Source organism: Enhydra lutris, unplaced genomic scaffold (assembly GCF_002288905.1).
Source record: "Enhydra lutris kenyoni isolate GAN:26980312 unplaced genomic scaffold, ASM228890v2 scaffoldscaffold1, whole genome shotgun sequence".
In the NCBI taxonomy this organism is placed as follows: Eukaryota; Metazoa; Chordata; class Mammalia; order Carnivora; family Mustelidae; genus Enhydra; species Enhydra lutris.
This window is the reverse complement of record NW_019154085.1, coordinates 80,718,500-80,742,974: the sequence shown is the minus strand read 5'-3', so window position 1 is coordinate 80,742,974 and position 24,475 is coordinate 80,718,500.

The window sequence follows — 24,475 nt, the reverse complement described above, 5'->3', positions numbered from 1 at the left end:
GGATAACTTACTAGCTAAAATGGCATACAAAACAGTACCTAAAAACCAAATAAACATGCATGTTTCATTAAAATCAGTAGTGTACCTTTTAGTTGTTTCCATCACTGCTGGTTTTAGTGAAAAACATATATGTACCTTAATTATATTTTTTCTTTTCATATTTCAATATCTAAGCTATTACTTCTTATTCTGTTGCATCCCCGATATAAAAGGTTTTATGATACCATATTGACCAAACAAAAAGAGAATTATAAAGATTGTTTTTTATGTTAATATATGGCAAAATTTATAAATTATTTATTTACTAATTTAAAATTTGCATTTTTCAAACAAAATAATGTAAAATGATTTTATTTTATTGATCATTTAGTGGGAAAACAGGAGTTTTGTTCATTGCCCATGGCTCTCTGTTTAGCATCTCAACTCACTTATTTTACACTTGGTATAATTGGGGCTCAGAGAAATGAAAAGTCTTCACATATATTTTTTTTTTTTTTGCCAGATGCAGCCTGGCAACACCAAAAAATATGCTCAGCTGTCATTTAGGCCATCACATGAAAACATTTCCTGAAGGTCCCACTAGAAGTGTCAACCCCTGTTTTCTAAATCTGAATATCCAAGTAGGTTTTTAGTATTTTAGAAATACAAAAATCTTATTAGTCACAGTTCTCCAAAGAAACAGAACTATATATATATATATATGGAGAAAGATGTATCTTAAGGAATTGGCTCGTGCGATATGTGGGCTGGTAGGTTCAAAGTCCCCAGGGAAGCTGATAGGCTGGAGACCTAGGGAAAAGTTGATGCTGCTCTGGAGGCAGAATTCCTTCTTTCTCCAGGGACCTTAATCTTTTCTCTTAAGACTCTCAACCCACATACATATTGGAAGGTAATCTGCCTTACCCAAAGTCTACTGATTTAAATGTTAATCACATTTTTAAAATACCTTCACAGCATTATCTAGAGTGGCGTTTGACCAAAAAGGAAAAAAGAAAAAAAAGAAAAAAAGTCACTGCAGCCTAGCCACGTAGACACATAAAATTAACCATCACGAGGGCAAAATCCATTTCCCTAGGGAAGAGGAGACCCTGATTACTGTTACAGCATATCGTGTCTTTGGATTGGTTACCTAGGAAAGAAGACTGTTCATTCAGTTCAAATATAAATGGGGCATTCCCTGCAGTCAGAGGCTAATCCACTTTGAGCATTACACTTGGGTTTTTATGATGACAGCTGTTTGAGTAGAAGGAATTTTGACTCTGTATAATTTAAGAAGTGTAACTTAATAAACTGAACTATATAGGATGATAAAAAATAATAATAGCACGTGGGAAAAGATGTTTTTGAAGTGTCTAAACAATTAATGTCTATTGCTGTTACATTTCAAAAAATATGTAGGTTATTTTAACAATATAAAATCATTACTAGACTTCATAGCCTTATATTTTTAAAGCTAAATGAAATAATTTCTGTGACATTTATTTTGATGAATCTCCTAAACTATTCCAGTTGTTCTATGGCTTTTATGCACTGAGTAAATATGTCCAAAACTCTAATAAAAGTCTGGTGGATAGTTGGTAAGATTTTGTATATCAATTCATAATGATTTTATTTGCTGACTTCAATAACTAGTATGTTTCTATTCTTAAATTCCTTTTTTGGGATCTAGCTCAGCATATGTGTGTGTGTGTGTGTGTGTGTGTGTGTGTGTGTGTGTACGTGTTGCAGATATCCATCATTTGTGAAACTAAGTGAATGAATATACAATATGCTACAAAATTCAGGGATTCCTTTTTTTCAGTATATGAAAGTAACAAAAACTTTGTATCTATCACTGTACCCAGAGGCCACAGCACCAGAGGCTAATACACAGTCACATACACACAGCCACATCATGTAGCTGTAATGTTAGGATGATGTTAGACTCTCTCTGGTTTGGCCTGAAATGACTAAGTCTCATCAATTACATGACAGCAAAATATAATTAAAGCCTAATCTTCACATTTTTTTGTTGTATTCTCTTCCACCTTATTAGGCTTGGTTGAAATGATTGTTGAGATTGTTAATTTGATTTGAGGGCAAACTACAGAGTGGGTCTTACCTCCAAAGAAGATCAAACAGCTCATGGATGTCAAATTCCAGATTATCATAGCTAATGAAGAGTTGCAGCTTTGTTGGAGACAGAATTTAATTGTGACATCAGGTTTGCAAATATTCAGCCACAAATGAGATTATTAATTTACATTTTGGATGAGTGCATTGTGTGCATCTGGAAGAGGGTGTAGATTCTAGTAGTTCTAGGAAAGGTTGGACAGGAGTTTTCACCTTAGGAAAATGAAGTAAAAGTCTCAATTTTCCTCTTGCAAAAATGAAACAAACACCAAGATGAGGAGAACATATTCAGCATTTTTATCATATATCACGTATGTTATAAATATCAGCATATATGTTCTATATATCAAACATAGTTATATTTTCTATAGTGAGTGTAGTAGTTATGAGTAGGGGCTCTGGAAACAGACAAACTGGGACAGCTCCTTACTAACCCTGAGATGTTTAAATTGTCCAAGCTCAGTTAATAATAGCTACTATTACACTACATGATTTGGTTCAGGAAAGAGAAATCAGAAGGGTCTTTTTTCTCATACATTGTACAGTAAATCATGTAAAAATAGCTTTGAAAACAGTACCAGGAGGAGGCATTGATGTGTTAAGAATGTAGAGAAATTTCCCTGGTTAATATGTCTTACATTGATGGCCTCTTTCCATTTGATAGATCAATATGTAGCTGGAATTGTTTTTGGTGGTTGTGCCAAAGAATATCATTCCTGGCCCTGCATTATTGAACATTTTAATTGATGATCTGAAGAAGCCACCTGTGCCAAACAGCTTCCATTTGATTGTCCAGATATAGTCCATCTTCTTCTCCACTATGCTCTTTGCTGGGGAAGCTGATGTGTATTCTTGTGCCCTGTGGCTTGTGTTTGGTCAACGAAGAGCTCCTGCGGGAGTTGAAATGGTGGAGTAAGTGTGAGGTTTAGCTCCTTCACTACAGGCCAGCACACGGTTCTTACGTGGTGAGAGACCAAAAGTCAGCTTTGCCTTGCTTCATCACTCTTCTGTTCGGACACTTCCTCTGCTGCTAATCCTGCACCATCCCCTCTGGCTCCTTTGCTTCCAGCTCACATTTTTAAAAAAAACCTTGTTAAATAATATTAAAAAAAAAAAAAAAAAAAAGGACAAAGAAGGAGACAAATAAATGAACCAATAGTCTTCCACATGTCAGTTTGAATATGTATAGATTCTTAAATCAAATTTCAGAAAGAAATATCAAATAAAAGTATAAACATCTTTAAATTATAAATAAGTGTGTTAATCTCAAATTATTGTTTTGGACATGAATAAGTGTATTTTAAAAGTGTGTCTGTGTTTGTTCTCTTGTAGGCAAAAAGAAGTTTTTTTTTCCTGTTTAATGGTTTGGTAAATGGTAACTCCGTAATTTTTCAAGACCTTAGTATGCCAAAAAAAATGTAATAAACTGATAAGTAAAACTTCACATTCAAACTTCCAAAGTTTAGAAAGCAACTATTTGGTTAGAAAACCTCTACTAAGAAAATAACAAACTATTAATTAGAGAAAAAAAAATGATTGACCTGACAAAAAGTGATAAATCTGCAGTAAAATTTTTGTTTGAAAAATGTATTCTTGTGTATACATGTAAGTTCATGTACAAATGTGTCCTGGTCAGCTTGCATGTGTGAATTATTTCTAAGTGGAAAATTAAGAATATAAAAAGTTCTAGAAAAAGCTAATGAGGCATCTGGGTGGCTCAGTTTAAGCATCTGCCTTCAACTCAGGTCATGATCCTGGGGTCCTGGGATGGGGTTCCGTGTCAGGCTCCCTGCTCAGAGAGACTGCTTCTTCCTCTCCCACTTCCCCTGGTTGTGCTCTCTCTTTCTCTCTCTCTGTCAAATAAATAAATAAATAGATCTTAAAAAAAAGAAAAAACTATTTTTTCAAGAATAACAAATGTTTATCAATATTTAAATAAAAATGGTTTTATAAAATAAGTAATGTTCTTGGCAAATAATTTTATTACTTCATTTGTTATAAATTTATTGTAGAAAAGGAGATTACTTCTATTAAAATGAAATTTACTGATGTAATGTGCTAAAGATTAATCAAAAGATAAGGGAAATGTATACTATATGCATCCTACCTAAATTAGTAGCCAACAGACTTTTGAAGTATAGAATAATTTAAAAAAAAAAAAGTAGAACTTTCAAGTCTTTTAAAAATTCTGGTCTGTGAACACAGATTTTTAGTATCAGCAAGAAAAGAAGACATTAGATTAGGTTCACTTGCCTAAAAGAAGTCTGTATAAAATATTTTAAAAAATCTATTAAGTGCCTTTTCTATATTTGTAAAATTATGAGGTGTGGCACTGTTTTCAGCTAGGTGGCCCAATTCCAGAACTTTAATAGAAATCTTGCATTAAGTAATTTTAAAAGCCATTAAGTTGTTCTAAAAGTAAAAAGTCATAAACCTACATAGTGTAAGAATACTGTGATATTAATTAGTTTTTACTTGGAGATTTCATTGTCTTATTTTGAACTTTGAAATAAAGAAAATGTTGGAAAAGTTGTGCATAAATTCCACTTTTAAAATTGATTTTTCTATTTTTGATAATCAGGTAGTTTTCATAAAATGCAAAATGGAGTCATCTCCATGTCTTATCTAAAGAAAATGAAAATCACAGAATAGTGATTTGAATGGACTGCAAATCAAGCCTATTGTGCTTTTTACTAATAATTTTTGGGAAACAAACAATGTTTAAGAATCATGGGGACATGTTACAGTTATATTAATTTCTAGATTATTATTAATATAAATATAATATTTGGTACCTCTATAGTTAATAACTTGGATGAAATATGGTTTGAAATGTTAAAATAGTGTACAACAAAAATGAACAGTTTTGTGAAACAAGATATAAAAATTTGTTCCAATACTGAACATCAGATAAATTAAGACTGGATTTAACTTAATGCTGGTGAAGAGTCTTAGATAAAATCTTAAAAGCCAGTGACTCCATGTATTTTTCCTTTCATTTCTTTTTGCTATTAAGTATAAGAAAAAACTCCTATAGTTCCCTCTCTTTCTCTCTAATAGTCAATATTAATGTTTGGGTGGTTCCGGGATTATACAGAGAGTCCATCAATTCCAAAGTCAGAAAGGATGGAAATGTGATCGATAACATAGCACATAATTTCCATTTTTATCATATATGCATATGTTCGTATTTCATGAATATAATAATAATTACCACAGTATTTTTAGAAAGATTAATCAACATTTATAAAGCATTTACAACTGCTCAGGGCACATTGGTGCCTTAAACCAGTCAGTGGCAGTTTGTCTTTAAAGAGAGCAACCAAAATTACTATGTTTGAAACTAGCCTAATGTGGTGTGTCAAACAGATTATTATTATACCAGATTATTTTGCGATAAAATAAAAAAGAACATGTTACATTCAACTGTAAGTCACTAATCTGTGTTGACATAAAGTAACAATTTTTTAATAAGATAAATTAGACGTGGCTATGTTTATGATGGTGAAGTTTAGGAGTAACTGAACTCCAATAGTTAGGATTGAAAATAAACCTCCTACTGGAAAAAGAATGTCCAGAAGTTTCAATTCTCTTAGGAGACATCTAAATATTATATTTGGGGTAAGCATTTCTTCAATAATGTATCCAAATAATGCACTGGGTCCCTATGAATTAAGCACAGATGGTGTTGGTCTGAAGTTAGAAATAAAATCAGTGGGGATACATGATTTATCAGCACACATCTAGAACCAATGCAATTTGAATTATTTCATTTCTTAATACTGTTTGGACTGTAGCACACCTCAAACCCAAATAAAACAAACTCAATTCTCTGAAGTGTTACAGAGAGCTGAGTTTACCTATAAGTTTACCACACAGGTGTGGGCAAATTGACACCAAAGGGATTTTCAGGTTCCCGTGGAAGTGTGAGAAAAACTAGACAGAAATACAACAAAATATTTACAGTGGTTTGATTGTACAGCATTACTTTTCTTTCAACATTTCTGTGTTTTCCTGAGAGACTAAAAATTATATTTACTTTTTTTTCTTTAATTAAAAAAGCCACAAGAAGAAGCTGAAAATAAAGCTTATGTCACTGCAGGTATAAAGTAAAAAACTGAATGCAGTCCATCTTGATTTACCTTTATTTCTATTTTGGTTTTCTTGGACTATTACATATATAATGTCTGTGTGCATTTTTATGTGTGTATACATTTATTACAACTGTTCATTTTTGTTAGCTGATATTATTTTCTTGTACTTGCTTAAAAAAGCTTAAGAGAAAACAAAGCTGAACCAGAATGAGCTTGAGAGGTAGTTTTGAATAACAGCAAGATAAATTTAATTACTCTTTATTTCATTAATCTAATTAATTTAATTAATTTAATTTTAATTAATTATTTAATTATTATCCCTGGTCTTCAGTTAAGGAGAAATTTAGTAAGGACAAAAAAGTGGGTAGCAAATTCCAAGAAAAACATATCTCATATAGCCATGAAAACTACTAGAGCAATAAAACTCCTGTATCAATAAAAACAAACCAGTTGTTTTTTAATCAACAATTTGAAATCCCACAGTTTTAAACTCTCTTCCTTAATAAATATATTCACTGACAAAACAATAAAATTTATTGATAACCTATAACCTTATTAAGATGTCTTCCACAGTTGAGAAACTAAAATAATGTGTATATTATCTAAGTTTTTCAATTTAATGATTTATTTAAATAGCATTTGTAGAAATAAATTGTAAATATTTTATTATTTTGCTTTATATTTTTCAGTTTACAGCACCACTTCTGCCAATTTTATAAATTGTTGATGGGGAAACAGAAATGATTTTATAACATTAATCCTTTCTCCTTAGCTTTTCTGATTTCATCCTGATATATGTTCTAGGGATTGTAGCATATATTTGCGCTGCAAGGAGTGACAAACTAACCTTGACCTGCTTATAATGAAATGTGTTGTCACTCAGGCTCAAGAAGTCTTTAAGCTTGACAGCCTTGGCTCCTGCCAGCTTTTCCCAGATCCTGATTGAAGAAAACATCTACTAGAATTATGACTTTGTATCTTTTTCTTTTTTTTTTTTTTTGAAAAGACATCTTAACTAATTAAAAGTAACCTGTTGGATTTCAGTTTGGGCCTTCCACAAGCCAAAGGTCAGCCCATTAAGGATTTTCTCATTGACAAGACAGCTTTGCTTCCTATGGATGTATCTTCATAGCAAAATAGGGTAGTTTGGAAAAAGAAAAACAAAAACAAAAACAGTTCATCATAAACCCTGAACTTTGGCTTGGTATTTTTTTTCCCCTAAGCTTGTGATTTCTTGGACAATAATCCATTAAATCTGAAGGGAAAAGCAAATACAAATCTTCACATGAGCCTAGAGAAAAGTTTTCAAGTAATAATGTATATAATTTTTAAATTGTATGCATTCATAATTATAATCAAAATGTCATACTGCAAGCTTTATCTTGAATCCAAATTGAAGAAGATATTTAAGTATATAAACACGGTCTATATATCAAAGAAGAAAGGTTAAGTCTAACAAATAAAAGGAGTTTAATTTAACCAGATTTGCCATTCTTAAAGATCAAAGAGAGATGATGGAGGTCACAGTGAGTTGCTGAGAATCATAAACTAAGCTACAATTTTCATCCATTAGCTATTATCATATTTTTAAACATAAAAGAACTAGAGAAAGACACAAAGGGTATTTGAAGTAATTCCCCCAAATAGCACTTTAAAATGCTTTTCCTGTGGAGACTTCAAATTTAACTTAATATTATCTGTGATTGGCCTATGAATATGGCTAAATGGCACAAATAAAATGCAATATAAGAAAATAAAAGGAAAAAATATTAACCTTTACAAATGTATTCTAACAACAGCTGTGTTATATAGAATATATTGAATTACAGATTTTAAAAATCCACCACACAAACTATTGTCTCATTTTAGCAACCCATTGAAATTTAGTGGGGAGAGGGTATTTTTTAAATCATGCCATTTGGCAAGAGATGGTAACATCACTAAATGAAAATGAATTTGGATCCAGACTTTAAGAGAGAAAGCATTTCTTTGATCAAAAGTATGCAATTATTGTAGCTTTGGCAACTGGTTGGGAATGTGTTTCTAAATCTTCACCAAATATATCAATGAGAGAAAACTTATAGAGACTGCTTATCATGAGCTTTGTCTTTTTTTTTTTTTTTAAGATTTTATTTATTTGAGAGAGAGAGAGAGAGAGAAAGAGTGAGTGAGAGAGAGCATGAGAGGGGAGAAGGTCAGAGGGAGAAGTGGACTTCCCTCGGAGCTGGGAGCCTGATGCAGGACTTGATCCTGTGACTCTGGGATCATGACCTGAGCCCAAGGCCGTGGCTTAACCAATTGAGCCACTCAGGTGCCCCAAGAGCTTTGTTTTTTTAATAGCCAAAATTTTTCAGAGGTTCCCACAGTCCATGCTAGTACTTGATCTTCATAAAATGTTTGTCTTATCCAATTACACTCTTGCACTGCACTTTTCTGATAACTAAATATAACCCAGTGCCCCCTGTGAACTACTCTGATATGACAGGTGTTGTGCTGAGCACAGAAAGCATCCAGATGGGAAGGACCTGGTGCTGAGAATCACTGTAGGATTAACAAGAACTGGTCATGTAAGTCATTTAGAAAGGTAATTCTGGTTTACTCAGAGGAAAATTATGTAACAGTATAAGAGTGAAAGCGGGACAACCAATTAGGAGGATACTGCTGGAGAAAATGTCAAGATTTGGTGATTAACTGTGATGTTTAAGGTGAGAGGGAGGGAAAATGGGTCCATTATAACTAACTTTCAAGGCTTCAAGATTGGGTGTCTAATAGTAAATGCTTTTGTCACTCATAAGGTCAAGTACAAAAAGAGAAGAGAAGTTTTAAAATGACTGAATTCAGTTTTGCGCCTGTTGAATTTGCAGGGGTTTTTTTTGTTTTGTTTTGTTTTGTTTTTAGAATATCCAGGCAAATAAAACATTATGAACAAAATAAGCATATGAGGATGTTGTCTGCCTAACAACATATAAAGAGACATTATGTGGGCACATGGGCCTAAATATATTCTTGAGGTATAGAATTTTCATGAGAAATTGCAATCCTTGAGGCACCTGGGTGGCTCAGTGAGTTAAGCCTCTGTCTTTGGCTCAGGTCATGATCTCAGGGTCCTGGGATCAAGCCCCGCATCAGGCTCTCTGCTGCAGGGAGCCTGCTTCCCTTCTCTCTCTCTCTGTGATTTCTGTCTCTGTCAAATAAATAAAATCTTAAAAAAAAAAAAAAGAAATTGTAATCCTTGTTTCTGAAAAACTTAGGTTTTAAATATAGGCTAATATCAATCTTTTTTTTTCCTACAAAATTAGTTAACTAAGCCAGTATCTACATTCAAGAAAAAAAAAAAGTGTCAGGTTAATAAAGGCCAGACATATTTTAGTTTCACTTTTATTTTGAAAAGAATACCTCACAAAAAAATAAAGGCTGACTGATTTTAGAAATTTGCATTCCCATGTATACCATTGCCAGTGTGTTATAATTATCTTCAGTTTTCCATTTTAGCAAATTGCTAGACACAAACATGCTAAATAAAAATTAGTTGATACCTTAAAATGGGATTAGACATTATTTAGGAATTTAGAAATTAGACATTATTTAGGAATTTAGAAAAATAACATTGGTGCTATTTTTTCTTAAGATTTTATTTATTTATTTATTTATTTGAGGGAGAGAATTAGAGAGAGAGCATGAGAGAGGGAAGACCAGAGGGAAAAGCGGACTCTCCGCTGAGCAGGGAGTCTGATGAGGGACTTGATTCCAGGACTCCAGGATCATGATCTGAGCTGAATACAGTTGCTTAACCAACTGAGCCACCCAGGGACCTGGTGCTATTTGTTCTAACAAAAGGGGTGATATGGTATTGGGGTTTAAAAGCTGAGTAGCCTTTTTCAAGCAGAAAGGTAAGCTATACAGGGGGAAAAGTAGACATTTTAAGCAGATGGAAGACCATGTCCAAAAACATGAAACATGAGAGGGCATTGCATATTTTGGGGTGATATTATATATGTCATGATTGTTATATAGGATACAAAAATTAAATAACAATCTCCAGAAAAGTAATCTAGCAGTTAGAATGTGAAGGACCTCACATTCCATGTTAAGGGCTTTGCACTCCAGATTGTCCAGCTGATGGAGAGCCAAAGGTGGTGGTGTACTTTTGCTGAGGAATTAAATGATCTGGTATGCTTTTCTTAGAAGCTGATACCTTTGGCAGTGTGAATAATGAACATGTGTGCGAACAGAGCAGCAAGAGAAGTTATCAATGAGAAGTGGGTAGCAGAAAGAGCTAATGTAGGGACAATGGATTGGAGGAAAGAAAGGAAATATTTGTAAGATATTAAAAGTGAAGATAAACCTTGAAAACCTTTATGTTTGAGTCCTCACTATGCTGGTTACAGATTACAATCAATTAAATATTTAATATAAAATACGGGGCTCCTGGGTGGCTCAGTCATTTAAGCCTTTGCCTTCTGCTCAGGTCATGATCCTGGAGCTTGAGGATCAAGCCCCATGTGAAACTTCCCACTCAGTGGGGAGTCTACTTCTCCCTCTGACCTTCCCCCTTTCACACTCCCTCTCTCTCTCTCTCAAATAAATAGAATCTTTAAAAATTAAGAAAAAATAAATGTTTAGTATAAAATATAAAATAAAAAGTTAAATTAAGTTTTGAAAGTATAAATGATACTATTAATGACTGTGGAATAAGAAATTACATTTTTAAGGGTTAAAAAATACTCCAAACTAAAAACTGATGGGTGAACTACGTAAAGTAAAAACATTTCTAGATGAAACATCATATAGATAGTTAAAATGGTAAAAGTGGTAAAATGCTAAAGTATATCAAAATATTTATAACAAATACTAAAAAAGTATCATTAATGACTTCAGGAGATGTGATTAATTAAATACTCCTCTGTTACCCCAACAAAATAATTTATAAAATATATAAATTCTTGAAAGAACAACAAATGGCCAATAAAAGGAAAAAGATATTTTATTGTTGTTAATGATCAAAATTATAAAGTAAAACCAATACTGATTTATATTTTAAACTATTAGTCCATCAGATTTAAAAAAGAAAATATTTCACGTTAAGGGTGTAATATATATAACCTCAAATAAGTTTTACCCAATTATTGTTTACTAATACCCATGTATTATTGTATTTTTTAAATTTCATGAAAATAAACTACTTCTTACCATTTATATCAGAGTATTTAGTCAGAAACTTATCTGTAATATCTTCTGAAGTCTATACAAATTAAAGATTATTATAATGCAAACTGATGAGAAACAACCTCTATATTTGATATATGTTAGAATAAATTAGCATAAACAGATAAATTACACAGTACATATTTTCAGTCAAATGCTCTGGACAATCACTTAAGGGACTTCTTTCACAAAAATACCATTATCCTATAATTCCATTAGTTTAAAGAGAATCTACACTAATTACTTCACTTGGCTTCTACCAAATCACTATTTAGCTTCAGCAAAAAAAACCCAAAACAAACAAACAAAAAAACTGATATCTTGATTGTTTCATCCTATAAAGAAACCAAAATTAGCTACCACTTAAAATTTTCTTTTCCCTTCAGACTTAAAAATTCATATATTTTTCCAAGTTGTCCACCAAAAAGGATAAGATGCTTATCTTAATAAAAGAATTCAAACAAAGAAATCATTTTCTTTTTCTGTCCCCTTTTCCACCTGAATTTCATGAACAGAATTAAGTGTAACTTATCTTGTTGAAGCTTCATAAATGAGTTAGAGAAAATAAGTCAGGTTTCATAACAAATGCATTCTTTTTAAACTCTTATTTTTCCAATGGTTCTGGAACATTTCCTATATTTATTTTTGTCATTCGAATTACTGATATTTTATTTTTATCATTTGAATCCCTGGTCAAGTGGGATGTAATGGGAGAATAATGTAATGGGATAGGTAAGATGCCAGTTTATTTGAGAAAAGATTACTGACCTACATTCTGTTCTCTAGCAGGTATATTGAGTTACTCATTTAATTTTGTTTGTTCTTTTATGATGCATCATACTACATTATAATTATGCATTAACATTTCTAATTCTTCTAAATAGAATAGAAGATAATTTCTTCTACTTCTTATAAGATCATGACAAATTGGGTGAAATAAAATGGTTAAGTGAATGCATAATATTGAACACTGAACATTGCATGCATAAATGTTTTTGATAGATTCACTAACTCACAAATGAAATGATTAGAATGAGTATCTGTGGATCCAATTTTGCATGTATTTAACTGAAGACAAGCTTAGATAAAGTGAACATCCTAATAAATTCACTACTTCTACATCAACTAAACCTTTTGTCTTTGGTACATCCTATTGACAAAAGGGTTTATTCATCCAGGATCAAATATATTCTCTTCTAGTGAAAACTTGATGGAAAAAGTAAATGATCAGGGAGGAGATAATTAAATCAGTTAGGATGTATTATCAAGTGAACCGTGAAAATCATTGTATGTCACTTTTTTTTTTTTTTAAGATTTTATTATTTATTTGACAGAGAGAGAGATCACAAGCAGGCAGAGAGGCAGGCAGAGAGAGAGAGGGGGAAGCAGACTCCCAACCAAGCGGAGAGCCGGATGTGGGGCTCGATCCCAGGACCCTGGGATCATGACCTGAGCTGAAGGCAGAGGATTTAACCCACTGAGCCACCCAGGCGCCCCTGTATGTCACTCTTTTCACTTTGTTAAATGCTCACTTCTTTCTGCTCACAAAGGTTTTCTAGGTGGGTCCACAGTACCTGCAACTGCATTGACTTGTTTTATGGATGGCAACATAGTACTGTGACTAGTTTTGGAGGTTCTGAAGGTAATTTTTTTGGATTGGAAGCTTCACTGGTTCCACCATCTCCTAAATGGATGATCTGTTTCTTAACCTTTTTTTAAAACTTCAATTTTCTCATCTTAAAACCTAAATATAAATAACACATTTACTATCTCAATTATTGTTATAATAATATTAATGTTGTGTTTAGCACAGAGCCTGGCTGCTAGTAAATGCATGTTAAGAGTTGTCATTTTTCTTGTTTACTTTGTAAACTTTGGTTTTTAGACCTTAATTTGCCCTACTAAAATCAAAGCTGACCACAACAAAATGATTACAATAAACTCCCTATGGAAGATATGTATGTTTATCTACCTGCATGTATGAATCGAACTTTGCAATTGATAAAATTCATTGGCTATCAGATTTCCATCTTAACTGGATTTTGAATTGGTTTTGTTAACAGAGATTCTTTAAGACAAGAGAAAATATACAATGGAATCAAGAAGAAGCCACCTACCCTTTCTCCAAACTTAGAATGTCTTCCCCTGCCTGGAGGATCACTATATTATATATAATTATAGAACTATATCAAGCCAGAAGATGGCATTTCAAAATATATACATATTTAAATTTCACAGCATTGACTTTCTTATATGTAGTGTATATCCTGGAACCTTAAACCAGTATGAACAAATGTATAAATGAAGAGATGAAGCAAGGAATCAAAGACTCCTTTGATGTGTTCTCAATGTGTTCTCAAATTCATGCAGTGAAAATTGATTGACATTGTACCTTAAAGCTTCATTTATTGAGATAGTTGCCACATTAATTATTGTTATGGAGAAAGATAAAAATGGAAATGAGAAATTATAATTAATGCATGGTTACAAGTTTCACATTAGGGCTATTATAGGTTTCTGTGGAAACATATGCCTTAAGCTAGATATATAACAATTCTGACTCCAAATCCTATGTGTGAGGGTTTTTTTTTTTGTTGTTGTTGTTGTTTTTACCCCCACACCACCAAGCAATTCTCTAACACTAGCTGGGTATCCCACAATTCAATTCAATTCAGACACTATTTACCCAGAGATATGATCATATTCCCCAGAGTAATGGCTCAGTCCCACAAGACTTGAGTTCAACTTCAGATGCCAATCGTGAGTCCAGATTTCCTGTATTTCTGAGTGACTGGCTATAAATCAGAGGTTCCCATGACCCCCTCTTTGGGTTATATTAATTTGCTACAGCAGCTCACAGGACTCAGGAAAACCATTCACTCACTAGATTACATGTTTATTATAAAAAACATTAAAGGATACAAATCAAGAGCTAGATGGAGGAAATGCATAGGGCAAGGTATGTGGGAAGGGCTGCAGAGCTTCTAAGCTCTCAGAGTGCATCAATCTCCCCAAATCCCATGCATTCACCAACCCAAAAGTTCTCAGAATCCCTTTCTTTTGGTTTTCTTTGGAGGCTTCAATACATAGATATGACTGACTAAATCATTGGTCATGGGTGATTGATTCAATTGATTCAACCTCTACCTACCCCTTCCCCGAAAGCAGAGGGTGGGACTGAAAATTCCAATCCTCTTATCATTGTTGGTTCCCCTGGCACCCAGCTTCCATCTTTGGGTGCTTTTCAAAAGTAAACTCAAGGTGTGATTGAAAGGGGTTTGTTATGAATATCAAGTCATCTTTACCCCTTTTATCACTTAGGAAATTCCAAGGGTCTTAGGAGCAATGCAAGAAATGAAGAGAAAGACCAAACACATATTTATTATAAATCACAATATTACAATATATAAATTTTAGCTTTAGGACAAGTAGGAATTAGAGAAATAAAGCATGATAACAAAGAATGTAACAATGTTAAAGTTCAAAAGGTTAGGCAGGTGGTTGTTTATAGCAAATTCATAGAACAATTGAAAGAATGGTAAGAAGTTAATTTTGATACATATTTGGGCAACAAACATCAAGGACATTGACATGTCATTTTTAAAAGTTAAGTTTCAATTCTAAAATTATTAATTATTGCAGTATTTTAATATCTGAGAAATGTGATACAATTTTTTAAATGCTTGTCTGTAATTATTTCCCAATCCTGAAATTTATCTTTTATTTTTTTTTTTTCCCCTTAAAGTGAGTTCAGGAGAAAATGGAAGAAAATATATCAGGAATGGTAAATGCAGACAACTCTTACAAGAAGTTTTGTTGTAAAGAGGAGCAGAAAAAGGGAGCTATTTGAAAGGTGGAGGGATTAAGAAAGTAAGAGTATATTGAGCAACTCCAGTCATTAGTGTAAGGGCTATTATTAAGTGAAGAGCCAAAAAGAATCCAAAGCTCCATCTCTACCAAAGTTTAAACCAAAAACTTACTATATTCTGGAAGTAGGCGCAGAGAGGGACAGAATAGGAATTACAAATACTAGTGCCAGCATTAAAGATTTTAAATCTTTAAAAATGAGGATCCTTAGAGCATTCCTAGTTAAAATCCAGTTTGGATTTTGATTTTGAATAAAATCTTGCCCTCTTTAACAATCTGTGGCTCAGCTTTTAGGGAATGCTCTTGCTTCTGGTTCTAGTTAAAAAGCAAAGATCTGATTCTGAGGAGTCAGGTGACCACATAATCCAAGGGTTTTTTTTTTTTTTTTTGATATTTTAAATTTATTTTTATTTTTTTAATATCTTAATTTTCTTTTTTTTAGTATTCCAAGATTCATTGTTAATGCACCACACCCAGTGCTCCATGAAGCTAGGTCTTTCTTACCATCAAGCCACAAAGTAGGACACACAGATTCCATCTTCACAGAAGATCAGGCCAAAGGAAGGTACACAAATATTGGGCTTAACTATTGGTATGTTTACATCTGTTCAGACGCTACTGTTTTTCCAGCATTTTGTCTATAGTCACATGGGATGTTCTATGAATAGCTACTCAAGAAGAAATAAAAGATTCAAGCCTGATTTACAGAGAATTCTGTAAATATGCTGGCATACTTCAGATGTGGAGAGGTATAGCTATGTTGCAGCACTAAGGCAACACTCATAAGTAGCTCTGAGAGACAATGAAAGAGAATAATTATTAATGACACCGATTATTAGAGCCTCTTGACAAATATATAAAAATATATACAAATATATAAAAAATAAGGAGCGCAATATCTGACTGTATTTCCTTCCAAAGTGTTAAATAAAAATATATTTATGTATTTTAAATAAATTTTACTTTTCTTTCCTTTTGCTTTCATATGCAGCATTATATAAAATATTTTTGGGGTATACACATTGCCAGTTTTGGCTTTCAGTTCTTCACCCAACTCCAGTACGGGAGTGGGGGGGGGATCCCCCACACATCCAACAAGTAACTCTCCAACCCTAGCCGGTGTCTTACAATTTTAACCCTATCTACAGTGAAATAGCACCAGATTCTATAGGTTAAGTGCTCAATACCACATGACTGCTTTCCCTCCACCCCCAAGTCCCCTCCGATACTGGGTTCCTAACCAACAAGCTATAGATTGAAGGCTTAATGACCTCTTCCTGGAGTTCAATTAATTTGCTAGATGAGCTCTCAGAACTCAGAGACACATTTTACCTACTAGATTACCGGTTTATTATAAAAGTGTGTAACACAGGAACAGTCAGATAAAAGAGTTGCATCAGAGGAGGTATGGAGGAAAGGGGGAGAGCTTCCATTCCCTCCCCAAGTGCACCACTTTCCAAATTTCCACATGTTTACCAACTTGGAAGCTCTCTGAACCCTATCCTTCTAGTTTTTGTTTTGTTTTGTTTTACTTCATTATGTAGGTATGATTGATTAAATCATTGGCCATTGCTGACTGACTGACTCAACCTCCCTTTCCCTCCAGAGGCGTGGAACCAAAAGTTCCAAGCTTTTAATCACCTATTTGGTTCTGGCAAATAGCTTCCAATCTGAAACTTCATCCATTAACATAACAAAAGACACCTTTACCCTTCCCAAAAATTTCAGAAATTCCAAGGATTTTAGGAGCTCTGTGTGGGAAAGAAGACAAAGACCAAATATATATTTCTTATTATAAGGCAAAATATCACATGACTACAGTATACAGATAATCCAGATGAAATCATCCCAGAATGGGAAAAGGATTTTACTTAGCTAAAAATCCAAAACTTGTTTCTAGATGCAGTAACTGAGGAGATTTTGAATTGATTTCTTTGGGAAGCATACTTCCTGTTAGTTAATGAAGGTTAAAAACATAAGATTTAGGGAGAAAAGTGTTGATAAGATAGGAGGCAGAACTTCCTGCATTTTCTGTCAAAAATGAAAATTCCAGGCACTTGCCCATTGTGCATAAGAACATGACCCAATGAAGCCTCACTAATCAAAAGTACTAACTGTGGGTTTTGAATAAGAAGCACAAAGGCAAAGAAGTAAACCCCACCGCAGACTAATTCCCCAGATTGCAGAGTCAAGAGTGTTAGGGTTTGGGCGATTTGGGCTGGTGCTGGGCTGGCCACAGGGCTGCAAGGTCAAGCTTTCCAGTTTTAATGTTGAGAGCAACAGAATCCTTAATGGGTGTGGGCATGCCTGCTCAGACTCCCTTATCCCATCCATTTCCAAGCCTGTTCTTTTGAGCCTGACGTAAATTCTGTGAACTCTCCCATCGTTGTTTAATATATTCTTTTATATTTAACTCTTCCATTGTTAATTTTTGATCCTTGCATAAACAACAAAAGAACCCACCAACAAATAACAACTCTGATACATAATTATTTCCTTTTGGGGGCGCCTGAGTGGTTCAGTGGGTTAAAGCCTCTGCCTTCAGCTCAGGTCATGATCCCAGGGTCCTGGGATGGAGCCCCGCATCAGGCTCTCTGCTCAGTGGGGAGCCTGCTTCCCTCTCTCTCTCTGCCTGCCTCTCTGCCTACTTGTGATCTCTCTCTCTCTGTCAAATAAATAAATAAAATCTTAAAAAAAAAACACTGCACAAACACAATTATTTCCTTTTGTTTTTAATTATCAGCCTTGTCAAAGGTTTATTAGATTTTAAAGGGGAAAAACTGTTTTTAGTAAGAAATTTATTTTTCATTTTTAAAATTATTGTTTTATATTTATTATTTTATTTCTCCTTATTTATTTGGATTTACAATTTTAATCTTTTCTAGTTTTTCTTATATGAACTATTACTGCCTTTATTTTCATTCTTTTCTGATGAAAATATTAAAATCAATTCTTATTTGTCTCTCTCTCTGTCTCCTTCTCAGCGGTGGATTTTTCAGTGGTCACTTTGGATTTAGTCTGTAAATTTGGAATTTATTACTTTTAATATATTTTGTTTTAAATGCTCTATATTTTATTATATTTTCCTGTATAAGCCATGAGTTATTTTAAAATATGATTAACATATTTATACATTAACATATTTTATAATCTATTATGTTTCTGTTTATCAGCTTAATTTCTTTGTTATCATTGGTTACAATGATTCTGAGACTTATGGAGACATTGTTTCTTATACAACGTTTTTATTTATTTTTTAGAGATTTTATTTATTTATTTGAGAGAGAGAGCACAATTGCTGTGAGGGGCAGAGGAAGAGAACCTCAAAGAGACTACTCACTGAGCTCAAAGCCAGGTGGAGGCTCAGTCTCACAACCCATGAGATCATGACCTGAGCCAAAACCAAAAGTCTGTAGCTCAAGTGACTAAGCCACATAGCGTTTTTATTTTTAATGTCAATGTTTACATGCTATGTGTCCAAGGCAATCATATATGGTATGTATCTGTTAGGAGAACTGTTCTTCATTACTTTATTTTCTAATCAAACTTTTGATACCTTGATTATTCTAATCAGGTACATCTATCAGTTTTTAAGATACACACAAAACCGTAATTCTGGAATAATTTATTTCTTTCTGTATTTCTGGCAAATTTTGACCTATAGACATTAAGACTATATAAAAAATGCAATATATTCTTCTTTTAGATATTGGCATTTAATCCTTTATGGTTATTCTTGGTCTTGAATTATATTTAATCTGACATGAAATTGTCCAGTTGGGGTATCTGCTCCTTATTTACCTTCTGTTCATTTATTTCCCTTTAAGCTTACATTTTCTGTTTTCTTTTGCTTTGATGTGTTACTTTAAGACAACACATGGCTGACTAGTTTTTAAAACCCAGTCTGAGGGGCATTTGGCTCGAGTCATGATCCCAGGGTCCTGATATCGAACTCTGTTTGAACTAAGCTTTATATAAGCCCTGTGTCCAGTCCTTCCCCCCGCTCATGCTCTCTCTCTCTCTCAAATAAATAAATGAAATCTTTTAAAAAAATACCCAATCTGAAATATGTCTTAAATTTGAATATGCATTTCATCAATCTAGAAAAAAGTAAATCTGAATAAGGTCTTTTTTGGTCTTGTTTTCCATATAATGGTTTTATCCTAGATTAATTTTATTTCAGCTGAAGTGGTTTTCAATTTTTTTCAGAGCATGTTTCTAGTGATGATGTATTTGAATCTTGTACACATGATAAAATATGCATATATTCAGTTTAAAAATAAGATTTAATATGGAAACATGTTCAAAGATGTTTTTTCCCCAATATTTGGCTTATTTAATAATTATCTTCTTTTATCCAGTATTTTGGATAGATGATTGGTGAAGTAAAATTCTTCATTTTTATAGAATACACAGTTTGTCTCTAAAACAGTTCTTTTCAAGTCTGAATTTTTGGAACCATCACGAAGAGACATTTTAAATATGTTTAGGCCTCACCATCAAAGAATCTAATGTATGATTTTCTTTTTTTTTTTTTTAAAGATTTTATTTATTTATTTGAGAGAGAATGAGTGAGAGAGAGCATGAGAGAGGAGAAGGGCAGTGGGAGAAGCAGACTCCCCAAGGAGCTGGGAGCCCGATGCGGGACTCGATCCCAGAAGTCCGGGATCATGACCTGAGCCGAAGGCAGTAGCTCAACCAACTGAACCACCCAGGTGCCCTAATGTATGATTTTCTGTGCATCCTCTGAAGCAGTATATCTGAAATTCCCTAGTGATTCTGATATAAAGCTCTATGTGTAAAGCAATGCATGGAAGCCAATAACATTTTTTTCTGCCTCTTAAACTAGTGTTTCTTTTTTCTTCTGTTGAGACCATATTATACTCTTTCATGTGAGGTCTTTGGACTTCTTCGGACCTATGAAGAACTTCTGCAAATATCACTTTGCCTCCATTTACTCTTTTTTCTTCTTTTAGCCTAAAACTCACAATGGTTAGAAACAGTCACACTCAGTTTGCTCTTGATCTTTGAGAAATATTTCCTAATAGTAGATTTACTTGTTATCTGGAGAACCAGAAATTCTCAAACTAAGCATGTTCTAGCTCCTTTATGTTCAATTTTTTCCCCCTTTCAGGGGATCACTCCTTTCTCATTTTAATCTAAGTAGCAAGAAGAAGCCAGTGTGCACCTACAACACTGCCTGGAAATCTCTCTAACTTGATTACACAGTTCATTAATTGTATCTTCTACTTTTCATGTTGATTTCAACAGTATTGTTGCCTCTACATCACAAGAATCCCCTTGACTCTAAAACTTTCCACCAATATTGTCCCCTTTCTTTTAGGTCTATCAACACTTGAATTTCATCAGGCTTCTGCCGGCATTATGCTCAAAGATCTCTAAACTCTGAAGAGGGTTTAGAGATCTAATCCCCTCCATGTCTTTCCAGCTTCTCTTATAGCTACGGGCTGGTCCTAAAGCCACTTCCACATTTCTAATTTCAGTTTTACTTATTTTTAAGTGGAAGCATGTGGCTCTTGATACCACAATCTCTGTTAGTTATCAGCTGTTCTATAATACATTACCTCAGACAGTGACTGGTTTAGATGGATGGTCTGGTCCATAACTTTTTGTGATGGTTCTGGCTGCCATCATCTGAAGATTGACTGAGACTGGAGAATCTGCCTTCAAGGTGACAGATTTGCTCACATGACTGTTGGGTTGCTACAGATTCCTGGCATGAGGACTCAGTTCCTCCCTCATGGTCCTCTCCATGGAATCTTTAAATGTATTCAGTGTGTTCATGATCTAGAAGTCTCCTCTCCCCAGAATGAGTAATCCGAGAGACAAAGACAGAAGCTATAATGCTTCACAAGCCACCCCTCATCACTTCTGCCACATCCCCACTGCTTATCAGAACCCACTGGCCAGCAGAATGCTGTTCTTCATTGCAGGGACAGCTACCTTGGTCATCACAGCACACTGCACAGGGCTAAACCAGGGCTGGTCTCAGGATGTGCACCTTTCTGGCAGAGCTGGCTGCCACCAGCAGATGCCCTGGGATGCTCTCTTGGTGCTGCTGCTGCTCTTCTCTGCCCTGGAGCTGGCTTTACTTCCTTGGCCATTCTCCTAGGCTTCCAGGCCACCCTTGGCGACATGTGGCCAGTGAATGGGTCAGTGAGGTCTCTGTGGGACAGGACAGGAGCATCCTCATCCTGTCCTCAGAGTCTGGACGGGTACCTGGACCCAGCTGAGGGTGTGCCCATGGCTGCAGCAGCCCCCTGTTAAAGCCCACCACAGCAAGCACAGCATCTTTTAAAGCACCTGCTGTTTCTGGGAGCTGATCTCAACATAGACTCTGATGACTCTTCTCCAGCACCTGATCTCTCTGAGGCTCCACCGTCTCCCTACTCCTGTCTCTGGAGAGTTGGCCTTCCCAGCTTCATAGATTACTCCCCCAATTACACACACACACACACACACACACACACACACGCACATGCACATGTGCACCAACATGGAGACAAGACTACTACTGGTGTCTTGGAAACATTCTCCAACATCACTGGGGTCACATCTGTCTGGATATAGTGACTAAAGTTGCTTATCTTGTCTATGTATACATGTGAACATGATATGCCCAGGATCTCCAAACATGCGCACATAGACAAGATCCTTCTGCTAAATAAAAAGCCATTACATAAAAATATTTTCAGGAAAAAAAAAAGCCTTGATATGATATGGGACGGAACTATGTAAGAAAGTAAATATCAAAAGGTTAAGGATCATTTGGGACTATTTTGCAAGCTAGTTATCACATTTATAAAACATAGCAATCTTTCTCACATGATGGTTATGAATACTACAGCAAATGGAAACACGGATATGATTCAGCTTTCTTTATTAACTTAAAGAGTAAAATTAAAGTCACTTGAACAAATAACCAAGAGCTTCATGCATCCCCATAGTAACATTTGCTGCATTCTTATGATACGCCAAGTGTAAGGTTAATTTCTTTATGTGCAATTTTATTTTCCTAACAAACTAATTAAATGCTGGCATGCCTACAAAGATATATTTGTTTGCAAAAAATAAAAATTAGTTCATTATTTAACATTTGTGAATGTATTCTGACACCAATTCTTGGGCAACAACTGCATGTCCTACAATCCAATTCAACTGTGACTAAATACCTAGAGATTGTGTCAGATCCCACAAGTTAAAGGATGAGGTCTCTAATAAGACTGCTCTTAGTTCAGACTCCAGCCGCAATAGGGTGCCCCAGGTTACTTCCACCTTTCTCCAACTGGGCTACAAATTCTAGAATTCTCTTGACCACACCCGCCCCCCCACCCTTTCAGGTTGTATAATTTGCTAGCAAAACTCATAGGACTCTCTGAAAGTGCTATACTTAATTATTATTACAATTGTACTGTAATGATTACAACTCAGGAACAGCCACGTGGAAGTGATCCATAAGACAAGGTCTCAAGGGAGGAGGAGGATGAAGAGCCTCCATCTTCTCTGCTTATAGAATTCAGGCATGATATCCTCCCAGGACATCAATGTGTTTAGCAACACAGAACCTCCACTGAGCTTCAGTGTACAGAGATTTTATTTGGGTTTCATTGAGTAGGAATGATTGATGAAATCACATGATTGAACTTAATCTTCAGCCCCACTACACTCCTCAGTTTGAGGGATGAGGCTGAAAGTGCCAATTCTCTAATCAAGTGCTTGGTCTTTCTGGCATGTCCAGCCTTCTTTATAATATCATAAGAAATAAGATAATAACCCAAGACATTCCAGTTTTCCTTTATACTCTGCTTTTGAATAGCAAGTGCATGAAAATGTCAAATAATTACAATTAATCAACCGCTGTAATGTTGTTATGTCTTTGTTCTAGTGTTCTGAATATAGAACCTAAAATATATTATATGACTAGGCATTCATTTCCTTCATAATCCTCCACTTTACAGAAAATGGATTGTATAAATATATATGAAGCTTGTTCATTTTACTTTCCATATATATATACACACACACACACAAATTTTTTTTAAAGATTTTATTTATTTGACAGAGAGAGAGAGATCACAAGTAGGCAGAGAGACAGGCAGGGAGAGAGAGAGAGGGGAGGAAGCAGGCTCCCTGCGGGGACCCCCGACGCGGGGCTCAATCCCAGGACCCTGGGATCATGACCTGAGCCGAAGGCAGAGGCTTTAACCCACTGTGCCACCCAGGCGACCCAACACACACAAATTTTAATAAACTGCCCCTTTTATAGAGAGCAACTGATGTAATTCGTTTTTTAAAATAGCCTCAGTTGATGGAAATGTTGTGGTATTTAAGTGATTACTAAGTTATACTCTATGAAGCATGGAGCATATCTAAGAAAATAACTTTTTATCAAAAGGAAATTTATCTAGTATGTTCTATTGATAAAAATGTTAGTTAGTAACCTGAATCCTTTATATTTATTGATGTTGGAAATTCTTTCGCTAAGGCTGGATTTAAAAATAACTCAAAAGCTATTTTAATGTAGTCGAAGGTTTTTATTTTTAAAAAGTCATTTCTTGCCTTCCTCTGGACTTCAATTCACAATGATCTTCTTTTAACTTGGATTCAGTCCTGCATAATGCAGAAATTGAATATGCCCTTCAAAGACACTCCAAACCTGAGGTTCTTTGATTTTAAAATACAGATGTAGTGTTACTTAGTGTCAGAGCTGCTTGTTTTCTTCTACTCACCCTATCTTACAAAGGATACCAATTTAATCCTTACACAAAACACAGCTCCACAAAAATCTGGCTCAAATTCTAGCTCTTGGAAAGGAGCCTTAATACTTTGCTAATTCTGAATCACCTCAGCTTTGCTGTTCATCTCATCTGGCTCTTGTGTTTTAAACTCTGAGTCAGGATTTGTGACATTTGTAGTCTCCTGTCTGAATTTCTAAACCACCAATTGCACCACCTACATTCTATGTTTTCTAATTCCTAATGCATGTTAAAATCACCCACCAACTCGGACTACAGCAAAGTCACTATTTCATTAGGACATTTATTTTGCTTTCATTTAGGAACTCAGTCACACTAACAGTTCACATGTTAAATTTGCCTTTCTTTTTTTCTCTTTCAAGTTAGTATTTAAATTCCATTTAGTTAACATACAGTGTAATATTGGTTTCAGGAGTAGAA